This window comes from Elephas maximus, chromosome 2, assembly GCF_024166365.1.
Source record: "Elephas maximus indicus isolate mEleMax1 chromosome 2, mEleMax1 primary haplotype, whole genome shotgun sequence".
Classification (NCBI taxonomy): domain Eukaryota; kingdom Metazoa; phylum Chordata; class Mammalia; order Proboscidea; family Elephantidae; genus Elephas; species Elephas maximus.
Genome location: NC_064820.1, coordinates 193,238,884 through 193,252,514, shown reverse-complemented (window position 1 = coordinate 193,252,514; position 13,631 = coordinate 193,238,884).

The window sequence follows — 13,631 nt, the reverse complement described above, 5'->3', positions numbered from 1 at the left end:
ACCAGCTGAGTGCTTTAACCACTGTACCACAAGGGCTCCTTGAGCCACTCAAGGAATGCTAAACTCACAGACACTGGTCCAATTTGTCTGACAATTTCCTTACAAGTAGATTTTGAACTACCAAAAGAGTTTCAGTTCTGAAATCATTAAGCAAAAAAGTTCGAAGAAACTTATCTGTATCTATTACAAAAAAACACTAAAGATGGTCCTTTCCTTTTTATGTCCAAACTTCTTGGTGTGTATGTATATGTATATATATATATATAATATACATACATGAAACCCTGGTGGCATAACGGTTAAGAGTTATGGCTGCTCAAAAGATCAGCAGTTCGTATCTACCAGGCACTGCTTGGAAACCCTATGGGGCAATTCTACTCTATTCTATAGGGTGGCTATGAGTTGGAATTGACTCAACGGCAATGCGTTTGGTTTTGGTTTACATATATATGTATATACACACATATATTTACTGAAATATATATGTATTTTTTTTCTAAAGACCATTTATAAAAGTTGATCCTATAAACATCCAACCTCGAATTTTAGTCTGTATCACTCCCCAGAGGAACCCACCGAAATGCAGATTTCCAGGCCCTACCCCAAGGCATTCTGATTCAGCTTTCTCATAAAATTATAAAGTATAAGATATTTTCTCATAATAATGTAAGAGGACAGAAAAAAAATTGAATGGCTAAGACAAAAAGGTTTATTTCTCACATAAAAGAAGTTTGGGAGAGTCAATCTAGGGCTGGCAAGGGGGTTTCAAGAAGTCATCAGAAACCTAGGTTCCTTCTAACTCATTGCTCTGCCCATCTCAAAATGTGACTTCTGTCTTATGTCTCAAGATGGCTGATCAAGTCCCAGCCTTCATGTCTACATTCCAGACCAAGGGAAGGAGGAAAGATGAAGGACATCTTTGAAGAACTCTTCTGAAGATACATACATCATTCCTGTTTTCCTTCCATTGGCCAAAACTTGGCCTTGGCCATACTTAGCAGCAAAAAATGTTGGGGAGTATGATCTTTATTTGGGGCTCCTGTGTGCTTAGTTAAAAAATCAGGATTCTATTACTAAAGAAAAAGGGGAAGGTGAATATATGGGGTAGACAGACCCAGAGAGGTTTAATGACTTTCCCAAGCTCTTACCCACCAAAAAACCAAACCCACTGCCTTCGAGTCGATTCCAACTCATAGCGACCCTATAGGACAGAGTAGAACTGCCCCATAGAGTTTCCAAGGAGCACCTGGTGGATTCAAACTGCTGACCTTTTGGTTAGCAGCTGTAGCACTTAACCACTACGCCACCAGGGTTTCCCAAGCTCTTACAGCCAAGTTAATGCTCTCATTTTGCAGTTGGGGAAACTGAGGCCCAGGGAAGGGCCTTGTCTTAAATAACTCTGTTATTTTACCCAGGTATCTTGATTCAAACTTTTTCACCTACCCCGTGGTCCCCACATTTTAGCTTGTATCAGAATCACCTGGAGGACTAGTTGAGCCACAGATGAGAATTTCTGACTCAACAGGTATGGGATGGAGCCAAGAATTTGCATTTCTAACAAGTTCCCGGGTGATGCTGATTGAAAACCACTGGTCCACAGGACATCCCCACCTGGACTTACTAAAGAGCCTTCAGTTCAAAGTGACCAAACTAAATCCATCACCCTCCCTCCCAGCAGTAATTCTCTTCCCATTTTCTCTAGCTTATTTAATGGTGCCATGATTCATTTCTTTAGGTTGTCTAAGCCAAACTCAGGAGCAATTCCAAACTCCTCTCCCTCCCCTCCAGCCTCTTATAGTTGGTCCCAGTTTTTCTTCATTTGCCCCTCCTAAGGCGTCTCCTCTTTCTGTCTATTCCTGCTTTGGCACAAGTCTGATCATTTCTCACCTGGATTTTTTGCAAAAGCCATTTTGAGGCCTAATGCTTGGCCTTGCCCACGGAATCTTCCTAAATGCAGACTTTGATTATATTACTCCATTGCTTAAACAATTGCAGTGCCTCACTTGTTTTTCCAACTCCAGTGATTTCCATCTTAGCATCGCATTTTTTGCCAAATAGATGTAGCTCCTCCACTATCATTTATTTAATATATTTCTGTAAGTTTGCATACTTTTTTAAAAAAGTTAGGTAAGCATACTTTCAAGGAAACTTGCTTTCACCACGGCAGATTAAAAATTAGTGTCACTGGCTATAATCAAAATGTACTCATCAAAATTCAAACAATGAAAACAAAATAATGACATTAAGTTCCCCCTAAATTTTGTGTGCTTATGAAAGGCTCTGAGTCTGAGGTCTTTTTTTCTTTGTTAAAAAAGATTAACAAGACTAGAGAGGTATTAATGACATAATTCCAAGGTCGTCTTTACATAATTCCATAAACCAGACCAGTTGCCGTCGACTTTGACTCATGGAGACCCCATGTCTGTCAGAGTAGAACTGTGCTCCGCAGGGTTTTCAGTGGCTGATTTTTCGGAAGCAGACGACCAGACCTTTCTTTTGAGGCACTGTTCAGTGGACTTAAACCACCAACCCTTCAGTTAGCAGTCATTTGTACTACCCAGGGACTCTTCTTTACATAATTAGAAAGATCAAAAGACCTGAAAGAGAATGGAAAAGGAACTAAATTTTTCATTGTGTGATTGAAGATTATGTCTTATCTGTGTGCCGCCTTTGCTCATCTCATATACTCCATTGGGAAGGGACCCATTGTTTGAAATGTGCTGCCAGACGCCTTAACATGGCCGCCAGGGCCCTTGATGACCTGGTACCTGCCTGACATTTTAGCACCATCTTTTGCATCTCCCCAAGCACTTTATTCTAGGCATCCTGAAAAACTTGAGGTTCCACAAACTTACCATCAGCCATGAATGCCCTTTGCTGCAAGTAACAGATGCATGATTTAAATAGTGGCTCTTTTGCTCACTCACCAGGAAGTAGAGATGGATGGTTGCTGGTGTTGACAGGTCATTGATGACATGGTTCTATATTGGAATATCTGGAGGCACTTTGTCTTCCTCTCAGGGTGGTCTGCCACAGCCCTGGTCATCCCACAGTGACATTTAGAAGCAGGACACAGAGAGTGGCACAAGGCTGAGAGCTCCTTGCTGTAATCTTTCCTCCTATCAGGGAGGAAAGATCTTACCCAAAAGTCCCTGGAGCATACTCCCCCATGTATTTTTTGGTCAGAACTGGGTCACATGTCCTGTTCTAGACCAGGACTTGAATCCACCTTTCCTGAGATGAGAGGATCCCCGTGTGAAACATGAACAAAATCGGCGTTCTGCTAGCAAAGGAGAAGGGAAAGTCTTTGGAGGAGTCAACAAGTGTCCCTTAACACTCACTGTACTATTTCCTTAGGTCTTTCCACGTGTGTCTGTTTATCGAGAACACCTATTTTGCCTGGGGAGCTCCTACTCAAGCATCCTTGTTCACCTTCTCTGACCACTAAGCAAAAGTAGGCGTCTTCTCCTAGATTGGCTCAGACATCTAGCTACACGATTGACTATGACATAACTGCCTCTTTGGATCCCACTCATTAGAGTTACTTTTCCAGGGCAGGGACTCCTCTTTTTTCCTTTGTATCCTCAGGACCTGGGATTATGCCCAGCACATGTTGTGGTTATTAGCCGTCATCTAGTTGCCCCCCAACTCATGTGACCACAGCACAACATGATTGGGCCATTGTGATCCATAGGGTTTTTGTTGGCTGATTTTCAGAAGTAGGTCACCAAGTCTTTCTTCCTAGTCCATGTCGGTCTGGAAGCTCCACTGAAACCTGTTCAGCATCATAGCAACACACAGGCCTGCACTGACAGACAGCTGGTGGCTGCACGTGAGGTGCGGTAGCTAGGAATGGAACCTGGGTCTCCCACATGCAAGGTGAGAATTCTGTCACTGAACCACCACTGCCTTCACCCAGCACAAGCCCAAACCCAAACCCATTGCTGTCAAGTCAGTTTCAACTCGTAGCGACCTTATAGGACATGGCAGAACTGCCCCATAGGGTTTCCAAGGAGCAGCTGGTGGATTCAAACTGCTGACCTTTTGGTTTATATCAGAACGCTTAACCACTGTACCACCAGGGCTCTGCCCAACACTTAGTAGGCCTTTAATGAGTGTTTATTGAAGGACAGTTGAATGAATCTATATTTTCTGTCTTACATATAAGTCACAAGTAGTAACTGTTAGGTTGAATTTAGCAACAAGCATACTTTGGAAAATTTAGTGAAAGCACTACAATTTTTTTTTTTTAATTGTGCTTTAAGTGAAAGTTGACCATTCAAGTTAGTTTCTCATGCAAAAATTTATACACGTTGTTATATGACCCTAACTGCTCTCCCTATAACGTGATGGCACACTCCTCCTTTTTACCCCAGATTTCCTATGTCCACTCAACCAGCTCCCATCCCTTTCTGCCTTCTCATCTTGCCTCCTGACAGGAGCTGCCCATTTAGTCTCACGTACCTACTTGAACTAAGAAGCACTCTCTTCACGAGTATCATTTTATGTCTTATACTCCAGTCTAATCTTTGTCTGAAGAGATGGTAAAAGCACGGCAGATTTTATTGTTGTTTGTTTTGTTTGGGGGAAAATACAGTAATCTTCAAAGAGCATATGTGAAGTTACTGTTGGCATAAGGCTTCTACCACACTGCTGATCTTATAGTCAATCAGTCACTTTAAATAATGGAGAGGAATTTTATAAACTTAGTAAACCATTTCGATCTTGTGTAAAGCACATTATCCAGGGTAACAGCTTCATTTGACCCAGTCAGCTTAGGTGTAGCTCCATAGTTGCATTAAGCTAGTCCTTATTGATATGCCCTTAATGTTAAACAGCTTCTTAATGAGGTGGATTGCCTTGAAGCCATTGGTAGTGTGTACACACACACAGACACACACACATGCACACAAAGTTATCACCACTCAAAAACAACTGCGGAGGCAGTAATTATATAATTTTAACAAGCAATATCATATACAATTGGATGTGCCACTTTCTAATGCAGCTGAGTTGACTCTCAGTAATGGGCTTCTTGAAACGTCCCGGCCCCTATTGAAGTACCTTCGGGTTCAACAGTCCATGTAAAATATAATAAATGCATAAATAATTTAGCAAGGGAAATAGGTAGCATTATGGCCATGGTGCTGTGCTGCTGTTATTTAAAAGCCTGGCAGCTTGGTAGTCAGAAACCACTATGTCCAGGGGTGTTGTAATTCAGTCCTAACCATTTGCTCAGAGTTGAAATGAGGCAGACGAGAGCTCTAGGCCCCTAGCTCATTTTTTATTTAGAGGCATTTTTTTTTTTAAATCCATTCGTCCATTTAATTTCCAAAAATAGACAGGAGAAAAAGAAATAAACACTCTTCAAGTTTAGTAGTTTAGAGGCGGCTTGGAGTCCTCATCATGTAGGGTCTGGGATGCATTTTTTTAAGCAATGTTCTGCAAACCTGTAAGGCACGGTGAGAGTTTAAAAATCAGTTTCATTGTGTGTGTGTGCGTATGTTTAATCCACATACGATGGTTTATGAGGTGATTTTTTCAAACTTTAGTTGTTTCTATGCTCTTAGATACATAATTTTTGCTGTGTTGTTATACTATCTTATCTATTATCTACCCAACATTATTTTTAAATGGACTCAATTTTTTAGAACTTAGATAAATATGCTTAAAAGGAAAATTTTGTATCATTACTGTAAATAGAAATATGACATGTCAGAAACAGAAGCTCTCCTTTTTTTCTTAATGCACACTAAAATAAATACACGTTCGTTCCAACGAATGCCTCGTGCTTAAAATAAGAGACTGCGTACTCTCTAAAAGCACCTCGAGACTGGTGGTGGTGGGGTAGCGAAGTGCTGGATTACTGGTTAAGAACGCAGACCTTTCAAATCAGGCAGGATTGGGTCAAGTCCCACCTCTGTCACTCACTAGCAAATGACTGTGAGCAGGTCCTGTTGCCTCTCTGAGCCTCAGTTTCTACATCTGGAAAATGAGGATAAAAATGGTTGAGCAGTTTATTGAGAGGATTATATAAGGTGATACATGTAAAGCTCCCAGCGCAGTGCCTGGCAGTTTACTGTCTTAGAAATGTCAGTCAGCTATGGTTGTTTTGGAGTTGTGGGTCATCACAGAGGACCAAGCACCAATGAATTTAATTCAGATCAAAACATACTAGGTGTCTGTCTACTATATGCCAGGCTCTGTGGTAGGCTCTGGGGACACTGAGATAATTCTGGGGGTGACAGACATATCAAGTGATAATGACAGTGGGAATTCCGGGATGGTACAAACAGTTAATGCACTCAGCCACTAACTGAAAGGTTGGTGACTCATCCAACCTTTTGGATGGTGGTCCATCCAAAGGTGCCTCAGAAGAAAGGTCTGGCGGCCTTTTCCCAAAAAATCAGCCATTGAAAACCCTGTGGAGCTCAATTCTACTCTGATACACATGGGGTTGCCATGAGTCAGGGTCAACTCAACAGCACCTGGTACTGAACTATTTGAAGTGCAGCAAGAGGTATTTGCCCAGGTTGTTCTGACAGGCCAGAGAAGGAACACATGATGAAAGTCGCTATCAAGGAAGGAAAATGTACAGATGCATGTGTCAAGCCTTTCCTGAAAGCTTGTAGGGACATACATCAGTAATTGAAGGTACCGAGCAAACTGGATTTCTGCTGGGAAACAGAAGATGCATGAAATTCAAACACATATACAGAAATGGAGATACATGTCATCATTTACTTACAGGATCAAGTGACATTAATAAATTGATGAATATGATTTTCAAGACCAAATAATGGCTCAGTTGATCAAGCAACATGTAAATGAGATTTTAAGCTTTTTTCCTTCCAGACAGCAGTCTTACACAGGTGGCTCGCAGACATTTTAATTTGGCCTGCAGAGTAATTTAAGATGACTTAAAACGATTTGCCAACATATAAAAGTCAAATATGAAAGCCTAGATTTGTGTCTTCTCTCTAAAAGTGGAAGATGTGGCCGCCTGGGTCCATGTCTCTGCATATTGCAATTTGAGGCTGGAGTTGAGCGGCTGCTGCTGCTGTAGGATGGGCATTTTCTCAATAGTTCACCATCATCTGTACCCAGCTGACCAATAGTACTGCCCTGAGTGCCAGGCGGAGTCCCTGGGTAGTACAAATTGTTAATGGTTAATGTTCTTGGCTGCTAAACAAATGGTTGGAGTTTCAAGACCACCCAGAGGTGACTGAGAAGAAAGGCTTGGTGACCTACTGCTGAAAAATCAGCCATCAAAAGCCCCCTGGAGCACAGGCCTACCCTGATACACGTGGGGTCACCATGAGCCTACTCAAAGACAACTGGTTTTGGAGAGCCAGGCACATGCAGCCCCATGCTTTAGAGGACCCCATTCTGGCCCTCCTCCAAACCGGCCCTTCCCCATGCAGTGAGGAATCCAAGGGGCCAAAGGGCATGCCCACCCAAAGCTTACACTCTGTCTTCTAGACCACACTCCTGGTGCCAAGGGACCCTGGAGTTCCCTAGCCAAATAACTAACCCTGCTTCGAAGACCTGTAGAGGCCTCTTTCTGGGCTAGCTCTGCCAAGAGTGGGCAGCACTGCTAGGGTGCCAAGGAGAAGGTTGGTTTGCTTTTTAGGAGAGGTTGCATGAAACCTGGATGTGTAAGCCAGGGTGTCCATCCACCTGTACGAGGCCCCTCGCTGTGTGAGATGGAAGCAGGGATAGAAAGAGAGTGGGGAGCAGATAGTGTGTATGACTTTATCTTCAGGCAAAGATATCCAAGGTGTATAAGAAGTCTAAATTTGAACTTCATCTTTCAGGTTGTTATAAAGGTATGTTTGTCAAGGTAGAAGAGAAGAAGTTATTTAAACTTGTTAGCTTGGTTTATAACTGATAAATATTTGAGCATATGATAAAACCTATTGCCGTCAAGTCAATTCAGACTCATAGGGACCCTATAGGACAGAATAGAACTGTCCTACAGAGTTTCTAAAGAGCAGCTGGTGGATTTGAACTGCTGACCTTTTGGTTAGCAGCCAAGCTGTTAACCACTGCACCACCAGGGCTCCAAACATATGACAGGCCTCTAGTCATACTCTTTCCCTGGGCCTGCAAATGTCACGAGCCGGCCTGATGGTAGTTTTCACTCCTTTGTCCTTGCTGCCTGGCCTCTGCTGGTATTTGAGTTTGTGGCTCCGGCTAGACTGTAGGCTTCATGAGGGTCGAGTAACCCCTGCTCCTAGTAAAGTCCTTAGCACATCACAGGGTGCCCAAATAATACTGAATCAGTGACTATCTAAATATCTAACCCGATAGTTGATATTTCTGGTCAAAATTACTTTCTCTGTCATATATGTACACATATTATAGAGGATTTTAAACATTCTCCTTAAGAACTTTATCAATTGCTGGAGACTTTTTTATTATTATTATTTATAATTTTCTGATTAAAAACGAATTTATATAAGTGGCAAAATATTCTGAAAGCTTTTTTTAAAAAGTTAAAAAAAAAAAAAAGGAGAAAAGAAATCACACATAATCACAACTCCAGTGGAGCAAGAATTACTAACGTTTTGATATATTTATTCCCGGTCTTTTTTTCTTACATTTCTTTTCATTGCTGAGAGTATACCCAGAAATTTATGACAATAAACCTACCATATTCCAATGATTTGAGCAGCTTTCTTGCTGCTGTTTGTCATTCTCCATGACATATTTGAAAAGATAAATTGCGTAAGAGGCTTCTAGATTTCATAAAGAAATACCGAAGTGAGGAATGTTATAAACACCTTCCAAAGAAGTGAATGTAGTTCTGAATTTTGTGTGTGTGAGAAACTGTTTTGTGAATTACCCTATTTTACCAACTGTTCATCATTTTTATCATGATCATAATCACTATCAAGATCAATTATTAGACATCTAATTATTTAGAGCCCTTTTCTCTTAAGCTCGGTACAAAGAAAGCTGCATATACTTGGTCCCTTCCCTTCCGAAGCTGACAGACTGCTGTGCCTGCAGGCTTATCCAACCCAGTCAGCCGTCCACAAACATTATCAGGTGACACCCAAATACCGTGGGCCATCGCGACCCTGAGGCTATTCAGTGTAACAGGGAGAGATGACTGAATACTGAATTGCAATAAGCAACGCAAGCCAATAAAGAAGGGTGTTATGGGGACACTGTAGAGAAGACTGTCTTAACTCAGCTGGACTCCAGGGAAGGCTTATAAGAAAAAAAAAGAGGGGACATTTGAGCGCAAGCTGGAAAGATGAGCAGGGGGCTGGCGGGTGTGGAAGGGAATCAGGTGACGGATTGGGGCCCCACGGGGCTGGGGCCTGGTGAAAGGGAGAGTTCCTAACCCAAGTGCTTACTAGGTATCAAGGGCCGTGATGGGTGCTGATGACAGAGATGGGTGGACCTATGGGGCATTCTGTAGAGTAGAATCCTCCAGAACTGCATTCTTGATAATTAAGCTGAAATCTAAAGCATTCTAGAATATTCGTAATAAAAATAATTGAAAATCTCCTCTTCAATTGGAAAGTTTTTATCAAAATTAAAAACTTTTATATCCTGTGACCCAGATTCTTTTTTTTTGGTTGCTACTCTGTCCTGTAGGGTTGCTATGAGTTGAAACCAACTCGACAGCAATGGGTTACTGCAGAAGAAAACTTTTCCAAATCACTTGCTCGTGTAAAAGGGTGCACACTGCAGCACTATTTGTAAAAATGAAAAAAATTGGAATCGACCTAACTATATTCATGGAGGAATGGCTAAATAAACTAGGCTACATCTATTCCTTGGAAATGTATGGAAAGTTAGAAAGAGCGAGATAGATTTATACATACACAGGAAGGGCTCCAAGACAGACAGCTGATGAAAAACAAAAAGTGACAGAATACAATATGATATCATTCATTAAAAAATAATAATAATTCATTTTAAAAAATCCACTCAAAAATATAGAGATACATAAACTTTTATTAGTCCACAGATGTACAATTTTATATAAGTGTATATACATAGTTAAATAAACGCATGAGTAGTGGACTTTTACTAATTTGAGAACAGTAGAAATTTCTGAAAGGCTCAGAGATTGCAGAGGTGCTTAAAAGAGACTTAGACCTCAACCCTTTACGTTTTTTACAAGGAAAGTGTATCCCAGGAACTACTTATGCAATTAAAGATTGATTAAAAGAATGAAAATGTTCTAACTTTCAGGGTAAATCAGTATCACCTATTTAGAAAGAAGTCAAGCAACATGAAGCAAGACAATCTAAAATATTCCTACCCTGTGACCCCGTAATTTTCCATTTAGGAATCCATCCAAAGGAAATAACCCCAGATAGTTCCAAAAACCATCATATAAAGATGTTCAGTGTAGTGTTATTTACAATCGTGGGGGAAAAAAAAAAAAAGGAGCCACGTGAAATGCTCAGTAATGGGTAGAAGCTTAAATGGTAGGTCTATACAGTGGAATGCTGGATAGCCATTAAAACCATGAGAGGAGTTTTTAATGATTTGTGAAAATGCTAACAAAATAATATTAGGTCAGAATATAACAATGCAAATAGTATAAGCTCAGCTATGATATAAGCACAAATGCACATATACCATGCCCATAGGGTATGTGGTGGGCAGCCGGGAGGGCCATTTAACCTGGACTTCATGTCTACACAACCCATTGCAGTCAAGTCAATTCCAACGCATAGCTACCCTATAGGACAGAGTAGGACTGCCCCATAGGGTTTCCAAGGAGTGCCTGGTGGATTCGAACGGCCAACCTTTTGATTAGGAGCTGTAGCTCTTAACCACTACACCACCAGGGTTTCCATGTTTACGTAAGGTCTCAAATTTAGACTTTTGACTTGATCTCTAAATACAGTTATACGAATAATCATAAGGATACTGTAAATGCAGTTACATGTAGTCACAGAGATACTCTTACAGTTTGTCGTGTGACTCTGATAATTATTTTCAAACATTTAAAATACAGCGCAATTTTTTCATCCTGCTTTAGCATTTCTTCATACCCAACCAAAACCAAACCAAACCCACTGCTGTTGAGTCGATTCAGACTCGTATCAGCCCTATAAAAAAACCAAACCAAACCCGCTGCCCTTGAGTCGATTCCGACTCATATCGACCCTATAATAATAACAGAGGAAAACTGTCCCATAGGCTTTCCAAACCTGTAAACAGGCTGCCACAGCTTTTTCCTGCGGAGTGGGCTGATGGGTTGGAACCACTGACCTCCTGGTTAGCAGCGAGCACTTTAACCGTTGCACCACCAGGTGTCCTTTCTTCATACCCAGAACTTCACAAATAGAGGAAGCCCAGGCTGCCCTTACCTTCTGAGGGGGCCTGTTCAGCCACAGGCAAATGGGGTCAGAAGGAGATACTCCAAATATCAGTGTTTGCGCCCGTTATTTCTTGGCAGTGAGATTGTGCATTTGTTTTTAATGGATAGTTTTCTGCTTTTGCTAAATTTTCTACAATGGGTGTATTTCTTTTACAAGTTAAAAATAGCTCCTATGGTTAAAAAAAAAAAAAGAAGAGAAAATGTCCTCCTTTTAAAACACCAAGGCAGCACCTGGCTCTAGAATGTGCCATATCAGGATGTTGTGCCCCACCCCCCACCCCTGGTAGAGACCTCGCCAGGCTGGCACCAAGCCTCGACAGAAAGAATGCAGCTGGACCCTGCTCCAGTGTGTCACAGAAAGGCCATTGGTGACTCCTGCCCCCACCCTGCCCCTGCCTGCGCGGCTAGGTGAGGTCAGAGGAGTCCCTTGGCCAGAGGGGGAAGGTGATTCTGGTTCAAAGCTGACAGTGTTTGGAGGGGGTGGGGAGGTAAACCAGGCTCACCCAGGCTCTGTAGCTTGAAATCAGAGTGTGCGAGAGCGGCTCTGAGGCAAGCAGGAGCCACTCATTTACAGGAGCAAATGCGATACCCAGGTTGGGCTGATAAATAAATCCCTTTATCAGAGGACTTCAGAACAGAGGGTTTATTTGCGTGGCAGACAAACTGCACAGTGGATGATGGGCACAACAGGGTGACAGGTGACAAGAATCACTAGATTACAGGCAATCTCTTAGATGAGGAGCTGGGCCTTACTCTTGACAGGTCCAGGAAGGGTGTGTGTGTGAGAGTGTGTGAATGTGTGTGTGTTTGCGTGCTTGTGTGTGTGTGTAAAAGTGTGTGTGAGAGAGCATGTGTGTGTTCCTTCCTTCCCCCACCACCATCGCCACCCTCTGCTCCCACTGCACAGCCTTGTTTCTTTCCACTAACAAAGCGGGTGTAACTGGTTTTCTCAGCAGAGTAAACACAAGGCCTTCGGTTTTCTCCCCTGGTGAGGAGCTCGCTGCTGCTGCTCGCTGGGGGAGCACACGCACCGATGGGTCAGGAAGCAAACAGAGTGTCTTGTGCCGAACAGCTGGGGCCAGGAGCCAGCACCCTCATTAGAGGAAGCTGCGACTATTTCCAGCCTGCCTCTATTCACTGAAAGCAGGTCATTACAAACACAGCGCCTTTTTGCATATTAACCAAATTAAAATAATAATGTGTTCTCTCCCTTCATGTGCTATACTGATAAATCCCAATTTATGAATGAAACATGCTGATTAGTTAGTTGAAAAATATTTAGTCCCAGAATGTGCTTCTAAGTTGAAGACTTAATGAGTGCACACAAATACATTTTTATAAATCCTCTGCAGATGAGCCTTTTAAAGGAAAGTATTCATAAAATGAGTTCACGAGAGACACACGTTATGAAGTAGCCTGATGATATTTTTCTTTTTTTTCCGAGTGTGGGATGAAATTTGGAGGTTATTTAGTGCCTGTCAGGCTGGGTCACATTGGAAACATGGATTCAAGCAATGGCTGGTGTACTTGATTGCGTTTTGGTGTTAAAATTGTTAAGGGGTGGGATATCAGCTCAGAGTGTGTATGAATGCATATACGTGTGAACGTGTGTGTGTGTATATGTGTGTGTGTGAATGTGTGTGTGCGCGTGTGTGTGTGTGTGCGTGTGAGTGAGTGTCCTGGATAGGACCTTCCATCTCTGTTACAGGGCCTTCATTTCTATAGCCCAATGCTTAATTACAGAAAGGCCAAGAGAGGGCCCTCACCGCAAGAACATCTGGGGGAAAACTGGGGGGCAGGGGGAGTGGCATCCACAAGACCAGAGTGGGGTCTGTTCAGTTTTCATTGTGTTGCCATAGCTGGGAAAACCAGTGTTGGGTTCAGGATGAAATCTGCGTGTTTTGGCCACTGAGAATCAGAAGGCGCCATGCACTCCAGGGACAATGGGGCACTGAGATGGTGCCAAGCCAAAAGCCTTTAACTCACTGACCCCTTCCTAATCTGGGAGGCTGTGTACAGCACGATTGTGCCTTACTGGGGCTTGTATTCTGAAGACAGCACCACCTGCATTGTATATAGTCAAAAACCACCCTTGCTTGCCTGTCAAGTATGCATGCTTCAGTAAGATGGTTTCACCTTCAGTCTCAGACCAGATCAGTTTCTTTGACTGAGCTCCAATGGAGCAATAGGATTGCATTTAGAAGTCTTGTACGGAAATCACACGCAAGAGACTGAGATACTTTTGCCATGAGAGACACCTAGGAAAAGAGATGTG